Consider the following 19330-nt stretch of genomic DNA (forward strand, 5'->3'; position numbering starts at 1 on the left):
TGACTGCTATCGTCGCCCAACCAAACCACTCCAGCCTGGAGACAGTGTCTGGCTATTCACTAGAGATCTATCCCTGCGCACTATCTCCCGTAAGCTTTCATCCCAGTTCACCCATTGCATCAGCCCCATCACTTACAGTTTCCAGCTGCCACTGTCCCTCAGAATCACACCTACCTTGCACATAACCTACCTCAAGTCTGTTGTCCATGGATCACTGAACCCACCTGAGCCTGAGCCTCCAGAACCTCGGATGGTGAAATGTGGTCCAGTGTACACGGTTCACTGGACAATAGAATCACATCCTCATGGATGAGATTTGCAGTACCTGATCAACTGGGAAGGGTACTGGGAAGAGGTCTTGGGTGCTATCCAGTTTCATCTTGGATCTACCACATATCAAGGAGCTCCACTGAACCAGTCTAGATTGTCCTGTTGTCCTGGCCAATCAGGTTGCGCCCGTGTAAAGTTAGGGAGGGGGGTCCTGTCTGGCATGCACAGGCAGGCACCTCTCAGTCATTTGCCAGGAATCATTTGCCACTTGTTTCCGACTCATCATCTGCAGCCTATTTCAACCCAGCCTTTGTTCACTCATCAAACCAGCCAGCATCAACCAGTTGCTCCTAGCCTTCAGTTATCTTGTTGTCTTACCATGTTCAGTATCCATTCTCCCTTGTTTTGTGGCCCTTTGTGGCTTGTTATTTTGCAGTTTATTATTGAAGTGATCACTCAGTGGTAAATATCTCCACTGCTCTGCATTTTGGTCTCTTCTCCCAGATATTGCTTGACCTATTGAATGTTTCCAACATTTTCTAAACTTGTTTCAGATTCCTTTGCTATTGTAGCTGAATGAATCTTTCATTCATTTTTAAAACTTTTCTTTTGCTTTCTTTCTTCCACCCTCCTTTCCAAATATCTGATGTCTTTGCTTGCATTTGGCCAATATCCCTCTGAACATTTCCTATCCATGTACCTTTTCAAATGTCTTTTAACTGTTGTAATTGTACTTCCTCTGGTAGCTTATACCCACTGTCCTCTTCATGGCAGACCACAGTACGTATGCTTGCAACACTGTGTGTCCGACAGAGTGATCAGCAGCACTGGGGCTCCACAGGGGATTGTCTTGTCTCCCTTTCTCTTCACCATTTACACCTCGAACTTCAACTACTGAACAGAGTCTTGTCATCTTCAGAAGTTTTCGGATGACTCTGCCATAGTTGGATGCATCAGCAAGGGAGATGAGGTTGAGTACAGGGCTACTGTAGGAACCTTTGTCACATGGTGTGAGCAGAATTATCTGCAGCTTAATGTGAAAGAGGCTAAGGAGCTGGTGGTAGACCTGAGGAGAGCTAAGGTACTGGTGACCCCTGTTTCCATCCAGGGGGTCAGTGTGGACATGGTGGAGGATTACAAATACCTGGGGATACGAACTGACAATAAACTGGACTGGTCAAAGAACACTGAGGCTGTCTACAAGAAGGGTCAGAGCCGTCTCTACTTCCTGAGGAGACTGAGGTCCTTTAACATCTGCCGGACAATGCTGAGGATGTTCTATGAGTCTGTGGTGGCCAGTGCTATCATGTTTGCTGTTGTGTGCTGGGGGCAGCAGGCTGAGGGTAGCAGACACCAACAGAATCAACAAACTTATTCATAAGGCCAGTGATGTTGTGGGGATGGAACTGGACTCTCTCACGGTGGTGTCTGAAAAGAGGATGCTGTCTAAGTTGCATGCCATCATGGTCAATGTCTCCCATCCACTACATAATGTACTGGGTGGGCACAGGAGTACATTCAGCCAGAGACTCATTCCACCGAGATGCAGCACAGAGCGTCATAGGAAGTCATTCCTGCCTGTGGCCATCAAACTTTACAACTCCTCCCTTGGAGGGTCTGACACCCTGAGCCGATAGGCTGGTCCTGGACTTATTTCATAATTTACTGGCATAACTTACATATTACTATTTAACTATTTATGATTCTATGACTATTTATTATTTATAGTGCAACTGTAACGAAAACCAATTTCCCCCTGGGATCAATAAAGTATGACAATGACTATTCATGAAAAACTTGCCCCTCTGATCTCCTTTAAATAGTTCTATTCTCACTTTAAGCCTAAGCCCTCTAATTTTAGACTCCTCCATGATTTGTAGAATTGCACCAACTCCTATACGCACTGCCTCAGCCACTGAAGGCAAATGTACCAAACAAATAGAAAGTAGAAGACAGAGATTCAACCATCAGTAAATGGTCAAGATATTGGAAATGAGCATTGAAGCAGGTGATGTGACGATGCTTGAATGTTTCATTTTCAAATTAACCCCAACTATGCTGCAGATAGAAAGAAACTTTTCAAGTTGGGCATTGCAAAGGGCTTGGAGAAGCAGAAAAAAATGTTCAGACAGTAAATACATCTGTTTGTTTATATATAGTATTATAACTTTTTTTTGCAAGAAACAGTTGGAAGTTGAATACTTTTATTGATGGAGGATAGAATCTATAGTGTTCTAATATTCTTTACTAAACAGGAGGTGGGATAAAGGGTAGATTTAGTATTGCTCTTCCACTTCTGCACATGAAATTCTGGTTTTAGCTGTGCTGTTGGATGTAGACTGTGCATTTTATCTTACACTTCCCCTAATGTTATTTTTGCATTGCATTTACTGAACTTTGGACATTGTATTAGTTGGCAGAAGGGGCAGTTAATATCTGTGAATCATTCACAAGATAATATTCCTCTGCAGTGAATCAGGTTGAGATATCTTTTGGAATGATTACCACTGGAGTATCTAGTTGACAGATGAGATTCAGTGGCAACGTTCCTTGGTAACCATGCTCAGCAGTACATCCCACTGAGTCATCCTAAAACATATAAAATAGATTTCCACACACAAGCTGCTCGAGGAGTTCAGCATGTCAGGCAGTGTCCGTGGAAGTGAATAAAACGTCGACATTTTGGGCCAAGACCCTTCCTCAGGACTGTAAAGGAAAGGAGAAGATGCCAGAATACAAAGGTGGGGGAGGGGAAGGGGGACAAGCTAGAACACGATAGGTGAAGCCAGGTGGGTGGGAAAGGTGAAGTGCTGGAGATGAAGGGATCTATTGGAGAGGAGAGCGGACCTTAGGAGAAAAGGAAGAAGGAGGAAGAAGGAGGGGCACCAGGGAAGTGATAGCCAGATGAGAAGTGGTAAGAGGCCTGAGTGGGGAATAGAAGAACAGTGGAGGGGGAGGGGAAAAGAAGATTACCAAAAGGTGAAATCGACGTTCATGTCACCGGGTTAGAGGCTAACCAGATGGAATATGTGCTGTTGCTCCTGAACCCTGAGAGTGGCCTCATCGTGGCAAAAGAGGAGGCCATGGACTGACATGTCAGAACAGGAATGAGAATAGGAATTATAATGTTTGGCCCCCGAGAAATTCTGCTTTCAGTCAATAGAGTGGTGGTGCTGGACAAAGCAGTCCACCAATTTATGTCCGATCTCACCAATGTAGAGGAGGCCTCATCGGGAGTATGGGATACAATAGACAACCACCAACAGATTTGCAGGTGAAGTATTGAATTATGAGGCCACTCTCAGGGTGTGTGTTGCTCTGGATTTCCAGCATCTGCAGAACCTACTGTTTAAAGTAGATTTTGGTTTGTATGGGGTGTTAATGCACAGTGAGATTGCCTTTGTAAAAGTGATGTAGTTCCAAGAATAATGAAATGTTACATTTTAGCATTTTGTGTTGAGAATTAACAGTAGGGTACTGTCCTGATGCCTCTTAACTTCAATTGCTGTTCTTACTTCTCTGATCTTCTCTGGCAGCTCATTCTAAAAACCAACTAATTCTCAAATGAAAATTTTACCTTTCAATTCTCTTTTTTGCCTCAAGCAACATAAAAAGGGTCTTGACCCTAAATTTCAGCAGTTCATTTCCCAAGATAGATGTTGCCTGACCTGTTGAACTCTTCCAGCTCCTTTGTGTTTTACTCCAGATATAAGACCATAAAACATAGGAGCAGAATTAGGCCATTTGGCCCATGGAGTCTGCTTTGCCATTTCATCATTGCTGATCAATTTCCCTCTCAGCCCCAATTTCCTGCCTTCTCCCTGTATCCCTTCATGCCCTGACTAATCAACAATCTATCAACCTCTGCCTTGGCCTCCACATCCAATAACTTGGCCTCCACAACCACCTCAGACAACAGATTCACCACTCTCTGGCTAAAGAAATTCCTCCCCATCTCCATTCTAAATGGACATTTCTCTAGTCTCAGACTCCCCCACCATTGGAAACGTTCTCTCCATGTCCATTCTATCAAGGCCTTTCAACATTCAATAGGTTTCAATTAGATCCCCAACCCATTTTTCTGAATTCCAGTGAGTACAGGCCAAAAGCCATCAACGCTCCTCATATGACAAGCCTTTCAATCCTGGAATCATTTTCGTGAAACTCCTTTGAACCCTTTCTAAAGTCAACACATCCTATCTTAGATAAGGGGCACAAAACTGCTCCCAATACTCCTCGTGAGCCCTCACCAGTATCTTATAAAGCCTCAACATTACACCCTTGTCCTCTTGTCCTCTCAAAATGAATGCTAACATTGCACTTGTCTTCCTCACCACTGACTCAACCTGCAAAGTAACCTTTAAAGAATTCTTCATGAGGGCTCCAGAGTCCCTTTGCAACTCAGATTTTTGAAATTTCTCTCCATTCAAAAAATAATCTAAGCTTTTATTTCTTCTACCAAAGTGCATGACCATACACTTCCCAACACTATATTCCATCTGTCATTTCTTTTCCCATTCTTCTACTCTGTCTAAGTCCTTCTGTAGCCTCTCCTGGTTCTTCAAAACCACCTGCCCCTCGGCCTATCTTCATATCGTCCACAAACTTGGCCACTGAGCCATCAATTCCATCATCCAAATCAATGACATAAAAGGTAAAAAGAAGCAATCACAACACAGACACCTGAGGAACACCTCTAGTCACTGGCAGCGAATCAGAAAAGGCTCTCTTTATTCCCATTCATTGCCTCCTGCCAATCAGCCAATGCTCTATCCACGCTAATCTCTGTCCTGTAATATCATGGGCTCTTAACTTCTTAAGCAGCCTCATGTGTGGCACGTCATGAAGGGCCTTCTGAAAACCCAAGTACACAACATCAACTGATTCTCCTTTGTCTATCCTACTTGTTATTTCTGCAAAGAATTCCAACAGATTTGACAAGCAAGATTTTCCGCTAAGGAAATCATGCTGACTTCAGCCTACTTTATCATGTGCCTCCAAGTACCCCAAAAACCAGTTCCTCAACAAATCGACTCCAACATTTTCCCAACCACTGAGGTCAGACTGATTGGTCTATAATTTCTTTTCTTCTGCCTTTCTCCCTTCTTGCAAAGTGGAATAACATTTGCAATCTTCTAGTCCTCCAGAACCATGCCTGAATCTATTGATCCCTAAAAGATCATTATAAATGCCTCACAATCTCATCAGCCACCTCTCTCAGAACCTTGGGGTGTAGACTATCAGGTCCAGGTGACTTATCTACCTTCAAATCTTCCACTTTCATAAGCACCTTCTCCCACATAATGACAATTTCACTTACTTCTGTCCCCTGACAATCCCGATCTTCCGGCATACCGGCAGTGTCTTCCACAGTGAAGACTGATGCAAAATACTTATTCAGTTTGTCTGCCATTTCCTTGACCCCCATCGCTTCCTCTCCAGCATCATTTTCCAATGGTCCGATATCTACTCTTGACTCTCTTTTACCCTTTATATATCTGAAGAAACTTTTGGTCTCTTCTTTAATATTATCTTCATATACAATCTTTACCTTCTTTTTGATTTTTTAGTTGCCTCTGTTGTTTTTTAAAAGCTTCCCAATCCTCTGATTTTCTACTAATTTTTGCTCTGTTATATGCCCTCTCTGGCTTTTAAGTTGGCTTTGACTTCTCTTGTTAGCCACAGTTACATCATCCTGGCTTTAGAATACCTCTTCTTCTTTGAGATGTATCTATCCTGTGCCTTCCAAATTGCTCCCAGAAACTCCAGCCATTGCTGTTCTGCTGTCGTCCCTTCCTGGCCATCTCCTCTCTCATGCCTCTGTAATCCCCTTTACTCCACTGTAATACTGATTCATCTGACTTTAGTTTCTCCTCAAATTTCAGGGTGAACTCAATCATATTATGATCACTTTTCCCCTAAGGGTTCTTTTACCTTAAGCCTTCTATCAATTCCAGTTCATTGCACAACACCCAGTCTGGAATACCTTGTTCCCTAGTGTGTTCAACCATGAGCTACTTTAAAAAGCTATCTCATAGGCATTCTAGAAATTCCCCCTCTTGGGATCCAGTACCAACCTGATTTTCCCATATAGAATTCCCCCATGACTATCATAACATTGCCTTCTTGACATGCATTTTTCTCCTGTTGTAATTTGTAGACCATATCTTTGCTACTGTTTGGAGGTCTGTATATAACTCACATCAGGGTCATTTTACCCTTGCAGTTTCTTAGCTCTACCCACAACAACTGAACACTTTCTGATCCTATGTCACCTCTTTCTAATGATTTGATTTTATTTTTTACCAACAGAGCCACCCCAGCATCTCAGCCTACCTGCCTATCCTTTTGATACAATGCCCATCTTTAGATGTTAAGCTCCCAACTATAATCCTTCAGCCACAATTCCAGGATGCCCACAACATCATATATGCCAATCTGTTAATGTACTACAAGTTCATCTGCCTTATACCATATACTGCATGTATTCAGATATACACCTACAGTTCTGATTTCACCCTTTTCGATTTTATCCTCTTTTTACATTGCAACTCATTCCATTGACATGAAATGTTGCCCTATCATCAGCCTGCCCTTGCTAGCAATCTCATTACACATTGCCTCTATTTGTAAACCAGCTCCCATTCACCTGCCAAATTAGTTTAAACCCTCCTGAACAGTTCTAGCGAACCTGCCCGCAAGGATATGGGTTCACCTCAGGTGTACCCAACTCCCTTTTGTACGGGTCACACCTTCCCCAGAAGAGATCCCAATGATCCAGAAATCTGAACCCCGCCACCTGCAACAGTTCGTCAGATGTATTCATCTGCCAAATCATCCTACTCTTACCCTCACTGGCTCGTGGCACAGACAGCAAACTAGAGATTACCTCCCTGGAGGCCCTGCTTTCAGCTTTCTATCTAGCTCTCTAGAATATCTCTTCAGAACCTCCTCATCTTTCCTAACTATGTCATTGGTGCCAGTACGTGCCAAGACTTCTGGCTGCTCACCCTACCCCTTTAAAATGCCTGTCTAGCATCTAGCATCTGCAGTCTCCTATGTCTCTTTTCAAACTCCTTCCTCTCATTTTATATTTATGGTTTCTAGCTTTACCCCCACTTCCTGCCCCCCCACCACCCTGTGCCATGGGAAACAGATCAATCAATGTCTCCCATAATTTTATATATCTCTGTCACGTCACCTCTCAGCCCCCTTTGCTCCAGGAAAAACAGAGCCAGACTGTCCTTATAACTTAAGCCCTTCCATCCAGGCAATATCCTTGTGAATCTTTTTCCTGCTCTCTCTCTCTCTCTAGTTTAATCATATCTGTCCTATAGCTTGGTAACCAGGCCTGCATACAGTGCTCCAAGCAGTCCAGCCAACATTTTGTACAACTGTAATAAGATGTCCTAACTCTTGTACTCAGCGTCTTGGTGAATAAACCCAAGAACACCACATGCCTTCTTCACCAGCACAGCCCAGCACCCCAACCCTTCGCTTGTGTATTTCCTCCTCTAGTTTAACTTCCCAAAGTGCATCACTTTGCTCTTGTTGGAATTTAATTCCATTTACCATTCCCCTTTCCACTTTACCAGATGTCTAAATCCAGTTGTAGTCTTAGACAACTTCTTCACTGTCCTTTGCAACCCTATTTTGATGTAATCTGCAATTTATTAACCATGCTACCTACATTCTCATCCAAATCATTGATATAGACAACAAACAACAGAGGACCCAGCATTGACCCCTGTGGTACACCACTGGTCACAGACCTCCGATCTGAAAAACGACCTCCCATTACCACTCTCTGACACCTTCCACTAAGCCAATTTTTAATCCAGTTGGCTGGCCCCCCTGACATTCTATGTAATCTAACCTCCGGACCAGTCTACCATATGAGACTTAGTCAAAAGCCTTTCTAAAGTCTTAGAGGCAACGTCTACTCCCCTGCCCTTGTCAATCCTCTTAAACACATCTTAAAAAAAACTGAATTGAATTTGTGAGACATGATTTCCCACACACAAAGTCATGCTGACTATTCCTAGTCAGTGCTGGGCTTTCAAAATGCATATAAATCTAATCTCTTAGAATCTTTTCCAGTAATTTCCTCACTGCTGATGAAAGGCTCAGAGGCCCATAGTTCACTGGCTTATCCTCAATGCCCTTCTTAAATAATGGCATGACATTAGCTATCCTCCAGAGTCTTCTGGTTCCTTGCATGTGGCTAATGAAGACAAAGATCACTGCCAGGGCCACAGCAAGCTTCTCACTTGCTTCCCAGCACATTCTTGATCAGTCTCCAAGGAATTATCCACCATTTTGTATTTCAAAAGCAAATGTGAGTGTGAAGATGCAGCCTTGTTTGACTGAACTCTCCATTAGCAGATTCCTTGTCAAAGTCACTGCCTGCCTGTTATTGTGTAACAAATTTATAAAGGTAGTGGACACAGGCAAACCTCCTGTATGCTTTAGTTGTGGGCCTCCAAGGTACTATCAATGTCCTCTCCCAGGTCAACATTCCTAGCAACGAGGCTCTGATCAGTAATACAAATTGGCAAGGATTCTCCATACTCCCACTGGACTAAAGGAAACAAAGCCTTTTGTAAGGTCAAGAAAATTGGGAGGAGCTCCTCTGCCACAGGCAGTTGAGAAGGACCCTTGTGATAACTTTCCCAGCTTATTCTATGTTTTGTTTAATTTAAAGATCAATATCGAACACCTATACCCACCTAAACTCCCCAAACAAGCAAAATAACTTCATATAATCTCCTCTCCCATAGCAATCATTGGATTCATCACAACTGTTAAATTCCAGGACAGTTAATAAGAGGAGGCAAGGCAATTCTGATGAGGGATCTCTACTCTATCGCACCTTCTATCCTCCAAAGCCCCTTTCACTTCTGAAGCCAGGGGACATGGTTGGGTCGATGGAATTTCCACCTGGGAGATGATCAGTCTCATGGAGTTCCGCCTAATCTCGATTCCCTCTATTGTGCTCTCTGCAAGTTTACATTAGGGGCATGCTTCAAGGTACAAATAATTTAGCTTCATAATGTCAGGACAAAGAACTGCTTCAGTGAATGCTTACGGATTAAAGAGCTTTCAGAGAGGTAATAAGAATTTGTTACATTTTCCTCAGTGTGCTCTCTTTGTTTAAATTGAACCAACAGATTTGGGATAAAGAGCAAAATGTATCAACAGTGATATTCATTAAATCATTGAACTGCTGTAAATTTCCATCTGGTTCTTCAATGCGTTCAGGGAAGGTGATGTTCATCGTGAGGAAATGGTCCACATGGGCACAGTGATAGTGCATGAATTAACTGAGTCATCCAGAGGCCAAAACTAATCCAAAGAGTGAGTTCAAATCCTCCCATTCAGCTGTAAAATTCAGTTCATGATGTGGAGTAAAGTAACTGGTGTTGCAAGGAACGGGGCGAACCCAAGCGCAGAGCACTGGCACGGAGGAAGGGTTAGGATGCAGACCAGGGCGAGAGCATAGCTGGAACCTGACATGAAGCGTTGCTGGAGTTGAACGGCAAATGGAAAGGTAGGCAGCAGGCAACCCTTATCTTGACATGAAGCGTAGAAAGGCAAGTGGTAGACAATACTTTTCTTGACACGGACAGACAGAGTTACACAGGTAATCCTCGATACTGAAGTAAAACTTAGAATCCTTATCTTGACATGGAGGGACAGAGTTACCCATGTAAACCTCGGTACTGAAGTAAAACTTAGAATACACAATCCTAAGTGGCCGGGAACGTTAATTAACACACTGGCTAAACAACGATCTGGCAACAAGTGGATGCAAAGCCGGGGTTTTTATGCTGCAGGTCTTGATGAGAACCAGGTGGGTCGCCATCAAAGGGAATTAGGAGAAAATGGGGAATTAACGGTCGGGACCGTGACAACTGGCCTTAATAACAATGATGATTGAAAAAAAAACACATCAGATTGTCACAAAATTATATTTGGTTTATTGATTTTCTTCAGGGAAGGACATCTGGCATCTTTACCTGGTCTGCTCCTTCCCTCAACACTCACTGGCTTCCTTGCACACACTAACTCTGTCCACTTGGGATTGGAAGTAACGAAGTGGCACAGAGACAGTTCGGGGTGGTGGGGGGGAATGGGACATCATGGACAAGCCTGTCTCTGGGGTCACTGACAATTAGAGAGAAGGAAGAATGATGGGAGTGATAGACAGCCAACACAGGTCTTCATGGGACAGTCCATCCTGCTGGTTTGAGGGAGCTAGCAGGCCAGTGAGATTTGCTCCCGTGGCTGGATCAGGCTGGACACAATGGCAGATGACATGCCTCAGCAGCCTCCATCCACTCCAAGACAATCATTCCAAGCACCATCCTGAAGAATGATGACTAGGGAAGGACAGCAACAGGATAATCAATATAACATAGAAATACAGTTGTGTCAGCATGAATTAAGCAGTCTGAAGGCCTGGTGGAAGAAGCTGTTCCAGAGACATAAGACGATGCCATTACTGGCAGGAATAAAGAAAGTCTTAAAAAGTATTTGTGGTGTTTTTCCCACAACAAAAAAACATGCTAACTGATCTATGTAAGTGAGTACTGTCAGTAAAATTTCAGTATTACTTAACCATAATTTTGTCTGTGTTGTCTGCAACTGAGCTCCAATTCCTCGATGACTGCCCCACAATTTAGGTATGGCTATACCTAAATTGACAAGCCAATTGAACTTGGTTTGATGAGAAATGCAGAAAAGCCAGGCTTGGGAAACAACATGAGTTTAAGAGCCACAAGGTAATGTTGCACCTCTATAAAACCCTGATTAGATCACACTTGGAATATTGTGTTCACTTCTGGTCACCTCATTATAGGAAGGGATGTGCAAGCTTTAGAGCAGGTGCAGAAGAGATTTACCAGAACGCTGACTTGTCTATAGGGCATGTCTTATGAAGATAGGTTGAGCAAGCTAGGGCTTTTCTCGCTGGGGTGAAGGAGGATAAAAGGTGACTTGACAGAGTTGTACAAGATAACAATAGGCGTAGATCGAGTGGATACCCAGAGACTTTTTCCCAGTACAGAAATGGAGAAATCAAGGGGCATAATTTTAAGGTAATTGGACGTAAGTATAGGGAAACGTCAGAGGTAAGTTCTTTACACAGAAAATTGTGGGTGCAAGGAACACCCTACCAGGAGTGGTGGTAAGGAAAAATACATTAGGGATATTTAAGAACCTCTTAGATAAGCACATGGATGGTTGAAAAATGGAGGGCTATGAAGGAGAGAAGAGTTAGATTGATCTTAAAGTAGGTTAAGAGGTTGGCACAACATTGTGGGCCAAAGGGCCAGTTCTCTGCAATAATGTTCTCTGTAATCTATGTACCTGTAAAACAAACTGTCTATTTGAGCATGAACTGACAAATTGTTGAAGCTGCACCATGGTGCTATGTACCTGCTAAACAATGGAAGCAGCATATGACAAACACAGCCAAGCAACCCAACTTCAAACAGATTATTGAACTGGTATTTTGGTATTGGTCCAGTGTAGTTTTTCTTGTGATAGGAAGATTGTGATCAGTGGCGTATTGGTATTGGCTTATTGTTGTCACATATACTAAGATACAAGGAAAAGCTTGCCTTTGCATACTGTTTATACTAATCAAACCATTACACAGTGTATTGAGATAGAATAAGGTAAAACAATAAGAATACAGAATAAAGTGAAAAAGCTACCAAAAATAGAGCAGTGCAGGTAAACGATGAAGTTCAGGACCATAATGAGATAGACTTAGAGGCAAAAAGTCCATCTTATCATACAAGAGATTGGTTCAAGATTCTGATAACAGTGGGATAGAAGCTGTCTGTGCTTTCAGGCTTTTGTATCTTCTGCCCGATGGGAGAAGGGAGAAGAGAGAATGCCCAGAGTGAGTGGGGTCTTTGATTATGCTGGCTGAGGCAGTTGGGTTACAGAGGCAGTGAGATGTATAGACAGAGTCTGTAGAGAGCAGGCTGGTTACTGTGATATGCTGAGCTGCATCCACAACTCACTGCATCTTGTTGCTATCGTGTGCAGAGCAGTTGCCATACCAAATAGTTATGCATCCAGACATAATGCTTTCTTTCATACATTGATAAAAATTGTCACGGCTTTACCCATGATGGACTGGGTCGTATCCATTACTTCTCGTAGGATTGGTGTTTTGATGTCTATGTGATAAATAAAGCTGATCTTTCGCAGCTAATCTTCACCTTTATTGTCTGTTTTTACACCTTAAAGCCATGCCATTTCACTGATCGTTTCTTTCTACTGTTCTTTGCACAATGCTTTACAGTACCAGCGACCCCTGTTCATTCACTGCTGCTCTCTGTAAGGAGTTTGTATGTTCTCCCCATGACCGCGTGGGTTTCCTCCCGGTGCTTATGGTAAGTTCCTCATCTTACCATATCAGTTTTTGGATGCTGGTGAACAATTTAGAAAACAATGAGAGAAGAAAGGCTTGGCTCATGGTATTACCTTCACCAGTGGCAGGCACGGGTATTTAAGTTTATCAGGGACACACCTGTGCATCCTTGATTTGAAGGAATGTGCCCAACTATATCTTCAAGAATTTTGTAATAATTACTGGGGAAGTAGGGGTGATGAACCTGTGTCCTTGTTTGTCCCCTCCCACCTATTCCTACCCCATTTCACTATGAATGCCTCTGATCTACAGTGATGACAGAGCCTGGCATATAATTATTCTTCTGGGCCTCTCCTTGAGGTCCATTCACATGGTACAGTCTTCAAACAATTGGATTGATTCCACATGACACCAGGAAATGGCTAATTGTAATGGGAACGATAAAATCAATAGACGCTAACCAATAAACACGAGATTCTACAGATGCTGCGATAGGTAGTAGTCATAGTCATAGTCATTATTGATCCCGGGGGAAATTGGTTTTCGTTACAGTTGCACCATAAATAATTAAATAGTAATAAAACCATAAATAATTAAATAGTAATATGTAAATTATGCCAGGAAATAAGTCCAGGACCAGCCTATAGGCTCAGGGTGTCTGACCCTCCAAGGGAGGAGTTGTAAAGTTTGATGGCCACAGGCAGGAAAGACTTCCTATGACGCTCTGTGTTGCATCTCGGTGGAATGAGTCTCTGGCTGAATGTACTCCTGTGCCCACCCAGTACATTATGTAGTGGATGGGAGACATTGACCAAGATGGCATGCAACTTGGACAGCATCCTCTTTTCAGACACCACTGTCAGAGAGTCCAGTTCCATCCCCACAACATTACTGGCCTTTTGAATGAGTTTGTTGATTCTGTTGGTGTCTGCTACCCTCAGCCTGCTGCCCCTGCACACAACAGCAAACATGATAGCACTGGCCACCACAGACTCGTAGAACATCCTAAAGGAATGGAGGGTTATGGGCTGAGTGCAGGTAGATGGGACCAGGTGAGAGTAAGAGTTCGGCACAGACTAGAAGGGCCAAGATGGCCTGTTTCCGTGCTGGAATTGTTATATGGTTGTGGTTAAATACTGGAGGAGCTCAGCAGGTTAGGCAACATCTATGGAAAGGAATAAAGAGACCCTAACTTATTCATTTGTGTGCTCCATAACTAATCACTCCTCCAACCTTCTAATCCCATGCATCAATGGCATCAACCCAGCAATGTGTACAATCGTCCATGCTCATGGTAATAAAAAAGGCCAAACCAAATCTGTCTAATTGCTCATCTGAAGCTATTCTCAACCATCACAAAATGATGTCAGGAATCATGAAGAGCTTCATTAAATGACAAGTAACAGTAGCATTCACACAGATGCACAGATTAGGTTCTTCGAGAGCACTTGGCTCCTGAATTCATTAACGTTCTGAGCCAAATATGAACTCAAAAATTCCAGTGGTGAACAGGGAATGAATATGCTTGTCATCAGGGCAGCATTTCAACTATGTGGCACAAGGATCTCTATAAAAATGAAATCACTGGCAGTCTGTTAGAAAGTTCTGCTCTGCCTGAACTCATACCTTTTGCAGAGTTTGAGTTTTACAATTTACTTTTTAAATTCTTCTCTGATACAAGGGAGCAATTAATTCTTTGAGCAAAAGTATTATACAAAGTCTATACGTACACATATAGTATCGGTATTAGTTCACATGTATCAAGATACGGTGAAAAGCCTGAGTTGCATACTGTTCATACAAGTCAAATTACACAGTACATTGAGGTAAACAGCAACAATGCAGAATAAAGTGTAACAGCTTCAGAAAGTGTAATACAGTAAACAATAAAATGCAAGATCATAACAAAGTAGATTGTAAGATCAAGTAAAATCTTAAAAACCTTGTGTTGTTTTCCACACATCATTGTCTTTTTCCATAAATATTTGTGTGAATTCTTAGCTATGTGAAATCCAAATTACTGTTGCTGCAAAAAATTCATATTTTGAATATAAGAAGCTTTAATAGCTGCTTTCTGCTGAAAGATATTTATAGTTATAGAGTCATAGAGTCATGTAGCATGGAACAAGCCATTTAGCCCAACTGGTCCATGCTGACCAGAAAGCCCAGACCAAGCTTTTGCCAATATTTGATCAATAGCCTTCTAAACCTTTCCAATCCATCTACCTGTCCAACCGTCCTTTGAAATTCATTATTGTATCTGCCTTGATCACTTCCTCTGGCAGCTCATTCCACATATACCACACTTCGTGAAAACAAGTTGTCTCTCAAATTCCTCTTAAATCTTTTCAATTTCACCTTAAACCTATGCCCTCTTGTTCTTGATACTACAACTCTGGGGGAAAAGCTCAGTGCATTCACTCTTACTCCTCATGATTTTTTAACACTGCTATAAGATCATCTCTCTGCCTCCTGTACTATAATAAATTACTTTTAGCTTGTCCAAACTCTCCCCTTAAGTCAGTCCCTCAAGTCCTGGCAACACCCTTATAAACCTTTTCTGCACTCCTTTCAGTTTGTCGACCAAACCTGAATACAATATTCCAAGTGCAGCCTCACCAGTGTCCTGTACAATCACACTTTGACCTCACAACTTTTATACTCAGTGTCCTGACTGATGAGAGCCAATGGACCAAAAGCTGTCTTCACCACCCTGTCAACCTGTGATTCCACTTTCAGGGAACCATGTGCTTGTACTCCATGGGCCCTCTGTCCTATCACACACCCTAGGGCCCTGCCATTTACTGTGAAATTCATACCTGGATTTGACTTTACAAAATGCAACACCTTACACTCATCTGAATTAAACTCCATTTGCCCACTTATTCAGATGATCAAGATTCCCTGTAACTTTTGATAACCTTCTTTACTGACCACTATACCATCTATTTTAGTATCATCTGCAAACATGGATGCCTTGTACATTCTTATTCAAATGGTTAATATAGGTGGCAAACAACAATGGGCCTAGCAACGACTTGAGGCACGCCACTAGCCACAGTCCTCCAGTCCGAGAAAAGATCTTCTACCTTCACCTCCTGCCTTCTGCATCAAGCCAACTGTGTATCCAATTAACCTGTTCTCCCTAGATCCCATGCCGTCTCACCTTTCAGAACTTTCTTGTGGAGCATCTTCAAAGGCCTGACTAAAGTTCATATGAGCCATGTCGCCCTCCCTGGCTTCATCAACCTTCATCAAAAAACTCAGACAAGCTGGTAAGACCCGATCTCCCATACACAAAGCCATGCTGACTATCACTGATCAACACTTGTCTTTCCAGATGTACATATACCTTACCCCTCAGCATCCTCTCCAGTAACTTACATACCATGTATGTTAGGCTGAGTGGGATATTGTTCCCAGGCTTTTCTTTGCTGCCTCTTAAGTAACGTTTGTCCGCTCCGGTCTCTGGCTAATGATGATGCAGAAGTCTCAGCCAGGGTTCCCATAATTTCTTCTTTAGCCTTCCATCCTGTTCTTGGATAAACCTGGTCAAGTCCTTGAGATTTCTTTCCCTTCACACTTTTTAACACATCCAGCACCTCCTCTACAATAATGAAGACTATTGCTAAGAACCTCCCCATTTATTTTCTTTTAGTGCCAAAGTATTCATGCCTTATTCCATGGTAAAACCAGAGGAGAAAAATTCATTAACAACCTTGCCCATCTCCTGCAGCTCCACACAAAGGTCTCCTCTTTGGCTCTGAGGGGCCCTATTCCCTCTCGTTATTCTTTCTTCCCTTAATATACTTATAAAATTCCACTGGATTTGGATATTTCCAAATGGAGGAAGTCTACTGTAACATCAGAATCTTTTTGAAAATTGTTTATTGCAATTAAATGCTCTCTATAATTCCACTGGAAATAGGTATATTTCATGTACTTGCACAAATTAAATTCTCACTGCTGTGAAATGCTACTTTGGGATGATGGACAAAAGAATTTTTGTTTAGACTGTGAACGCTTATGACCTCAGTAATGTGTTACAAGTATGAAAAAAATAGCATGAGTTAAAATGAGTTAATCCAAAGTTAAAATAACAATCCTTGACACATTTGGATGACATTTATTCAGTCCTACCATATAGTCATTAAAAGTTATTTCCCCAAAATAACTTTCTCCTGTTCTAATTAAACCCAATTTAAATATTAAAAAATACCTTTATCAGTAAGATATAGGAAAGTTAACAATAATTAGTTTTTGGTAGTTATAGTGTCTATGGTGGAACTCAGTGATACACAGAATTGTTACATTTTCATGTTGGCTGACTTAAAAATGTTTTTTTTTAAATGATAGCTGAACAGATAGAACTGCAAAGGGGGTTTGTATCAAACTGATTCTAAATATACTATAGAGTTTTCTTTCAAAACCCTTAAAATCCACATTTTATGCAGACGGCTTAAGTAGTTGCTCAAGGGCAATATGTCTAAGCATATTTATGCTACATCTGTTCATATGTATATTTTCAGTCCTAAGAATAGATCAGAAATGAAATTAAGTAATTCAGTCAATGCATTGGCAGCCTCCTGTTCTGTGCACTGTGGTCTCTGCTGAAATTAACAGCTCTCAGATATGTTACTTACACCGAAAAAATACTGACAGTCTGTCAGTGGAATCACATGGATGCCTTCTTGATCCTAACTACTAATCTACAAAGCGGCATATGGGTCAGAACTAAATAGTCTTTTAGGCATGAATGATATAAATCCGGGACGCTGCTAAGGTAATAACGACAGATAAAATGACTTTGGAAATGAACAGAGTCTAATTTCAATTGCTGGAATACGAAGTGCGATGAAACGCTACATGTTAAAGCGAATAGAATTATAGATACCGTGTGGATTGAAATGCCGAGACTAAGACAAATTGGCATTAAATAGTCTTAATGCTGTTTACTTTCTTCGAGTATTGATAATTGCAGGTAGAATTATAAGTAATGGCTATGAACAACTTAACGCCTTTGGAGCAACAACAACTTGTTCCAGTAAAACAGAATGATCCGGAGAAGCGGTGACTATATACTCTGTATAGATTAAGTACGTATTGTAAAATTATTTACCAAGCAAGCTCAGGCGCGGCCGATCGATGAAGTTTACAAGCAGGAGAACTCTCGTGTTATATCTTAAAATACTATGTGGATTCGGCATCAAACTACATCAGCCTTGAAAATCGTGCATAAGGTTCGGGCTGTTTAATGATCAAATATACATTAATATGAATATTTAAATAGAAATACAGCAGACGTGTTAAAACCTTCATTTGAAATTCCTAGGAACTGCTTTGATTTCCTCGTCCCTTTCAAATGGATGCTTCAAAGAATGCACACAACAAAGAGCGAAATGTAATGAAAATCCACCAGTCCCAATTGTTGGGGAGAAAACGGTCCTGAAAAGAAAACGAATCTTCTTGCCAAGCTCACGTAGACGATTAACAAAGGTGGAAGATCATCTTAAGAATACACATTTTGGAATACTAATACTACTTTTTTCCCTCTATCCAGAGATTCTTTCTGTCCTTAAGTGTTATGCCCCTCAGTGTAAAATCTGCGTGGCCAGATCTGTATTGTTTACCAATAACATATGAAACAAGAGTGTTAAATGCCTTAGTTACAATTGTCGGTGATAATGAAATACCTTTCAACTGAAGCATGAGGTTCGCTGGTTGATAACTCTAGATTTACTTCCGAATTCATTGACTGCGAAGCTGATGGGGAAAGGGCGTTATACTATGTGAAAGTTCTCTGTCCTTTGTTCGCATCCATCACTCCCCAAAAATAAGAGCGTTCTTGCTATAAAGTTAGCTTTAAAGATAGAATTTCTCAGCGTGATCTAATTCAGGCTAGCCCTGGAGGCTCTATTTGTGCGATACTGTGATCTGACAGTGTCAAACAGTTGTTGCCAATAAATCTCGGAAATGCGTCTGACTGGTGACTTTGTGTTTCAAGTAAAATACGGCCACACAAATCATCTGATTGATCAAATTAGTTCTCATTGTAAATTATATTTATAGTTTAAAAATCATTATCGGATATTATATTTCTACTTTATTTGATAACTATCTGCTCAAGTGTTTTAATTCCCTGTAGGTTCAACATATTTAAATCATTGAAGATGCCTTTCCTCTCAAATAGTTAAGTATTTATGTTGTAAGGAATGGAAGCTTTTTAAAATTTCTTTCCTTGCCTCTACGTTAGGTTCGTAATCATAGTCGTTAAAACGCCGAACGATTTAACTGTTCTGTAATCATTATGTACGGCCCCTTTAGTTGTACCTGAGAGTTATTCGCCAAATCATTTCCTCGCCTATCAGAATGATAAAATACGCATCTGGAACGCCGCGTCTCAGGGCAGTTCATTACCGGAAATACTGTCTGGGAGGTGAAAAGTACGGTATGCTCAAACTCGGTTCATGTTGCATTTCACTTTTTCTCTTTGCTATCCATGTCGCGAGACAGCCCTAACACAGTTTTCTCTTTAAAGGTAACATATTATAATCTACAGCTAGACTGATGATGATTGGACAGACAAAGTCGTGATTGATTCATTCACACATATGCAACTTTGTTTCCCTGCCCCTCTATCTCTAATCTCGCTTTCTCGCTCGCTCGCTCTTT

At 41.6% G+C, this 19330-nt stretch overlaps 1 protein-coding gene and 1 long non-coding RNA gene across 2 annotated transcripts in view; one reads left to right on the forward strand and one right to left on the reverse strand.

Annotated features, from left to right (window-relative positions):
* The window catches only part of dnajc1 (DnaJ (Hsp40) homolog, subfamily C, member 1), a 292850-nt gene that overhangs the window by 268267 nt on the left and 5253 nt on the right, over window positions 1-19330 (reverse strand). The gene's annotated exons all lie outside the window — the stretch shown is intronic.
* LOC134343627 (uncharacterized) lies at window positions 2899-18666 on the forward strand. The gene is made up of 3 exons (XR_010017294.1): window positions 2899-3011; window positions 12590-12680; window positions 17991-18666. It is a non-coding gene; the product is annotated as an uncharacterized LOC134343627 (long non-coding RNA).

This window comes from Mobula hypostoma, chromosome 3 (assembly GCF_963921235.1).
Source record: "Mobula hypostoma chromosome 3, sMobHyp1.1, whole genome shotgun sequence".
NCBI lineage: Eukaryota > Metazoa > Chordata > Chondrichthyes > Myliobatiformes > Myliobatidae > Mobula > Mobula hypostoma.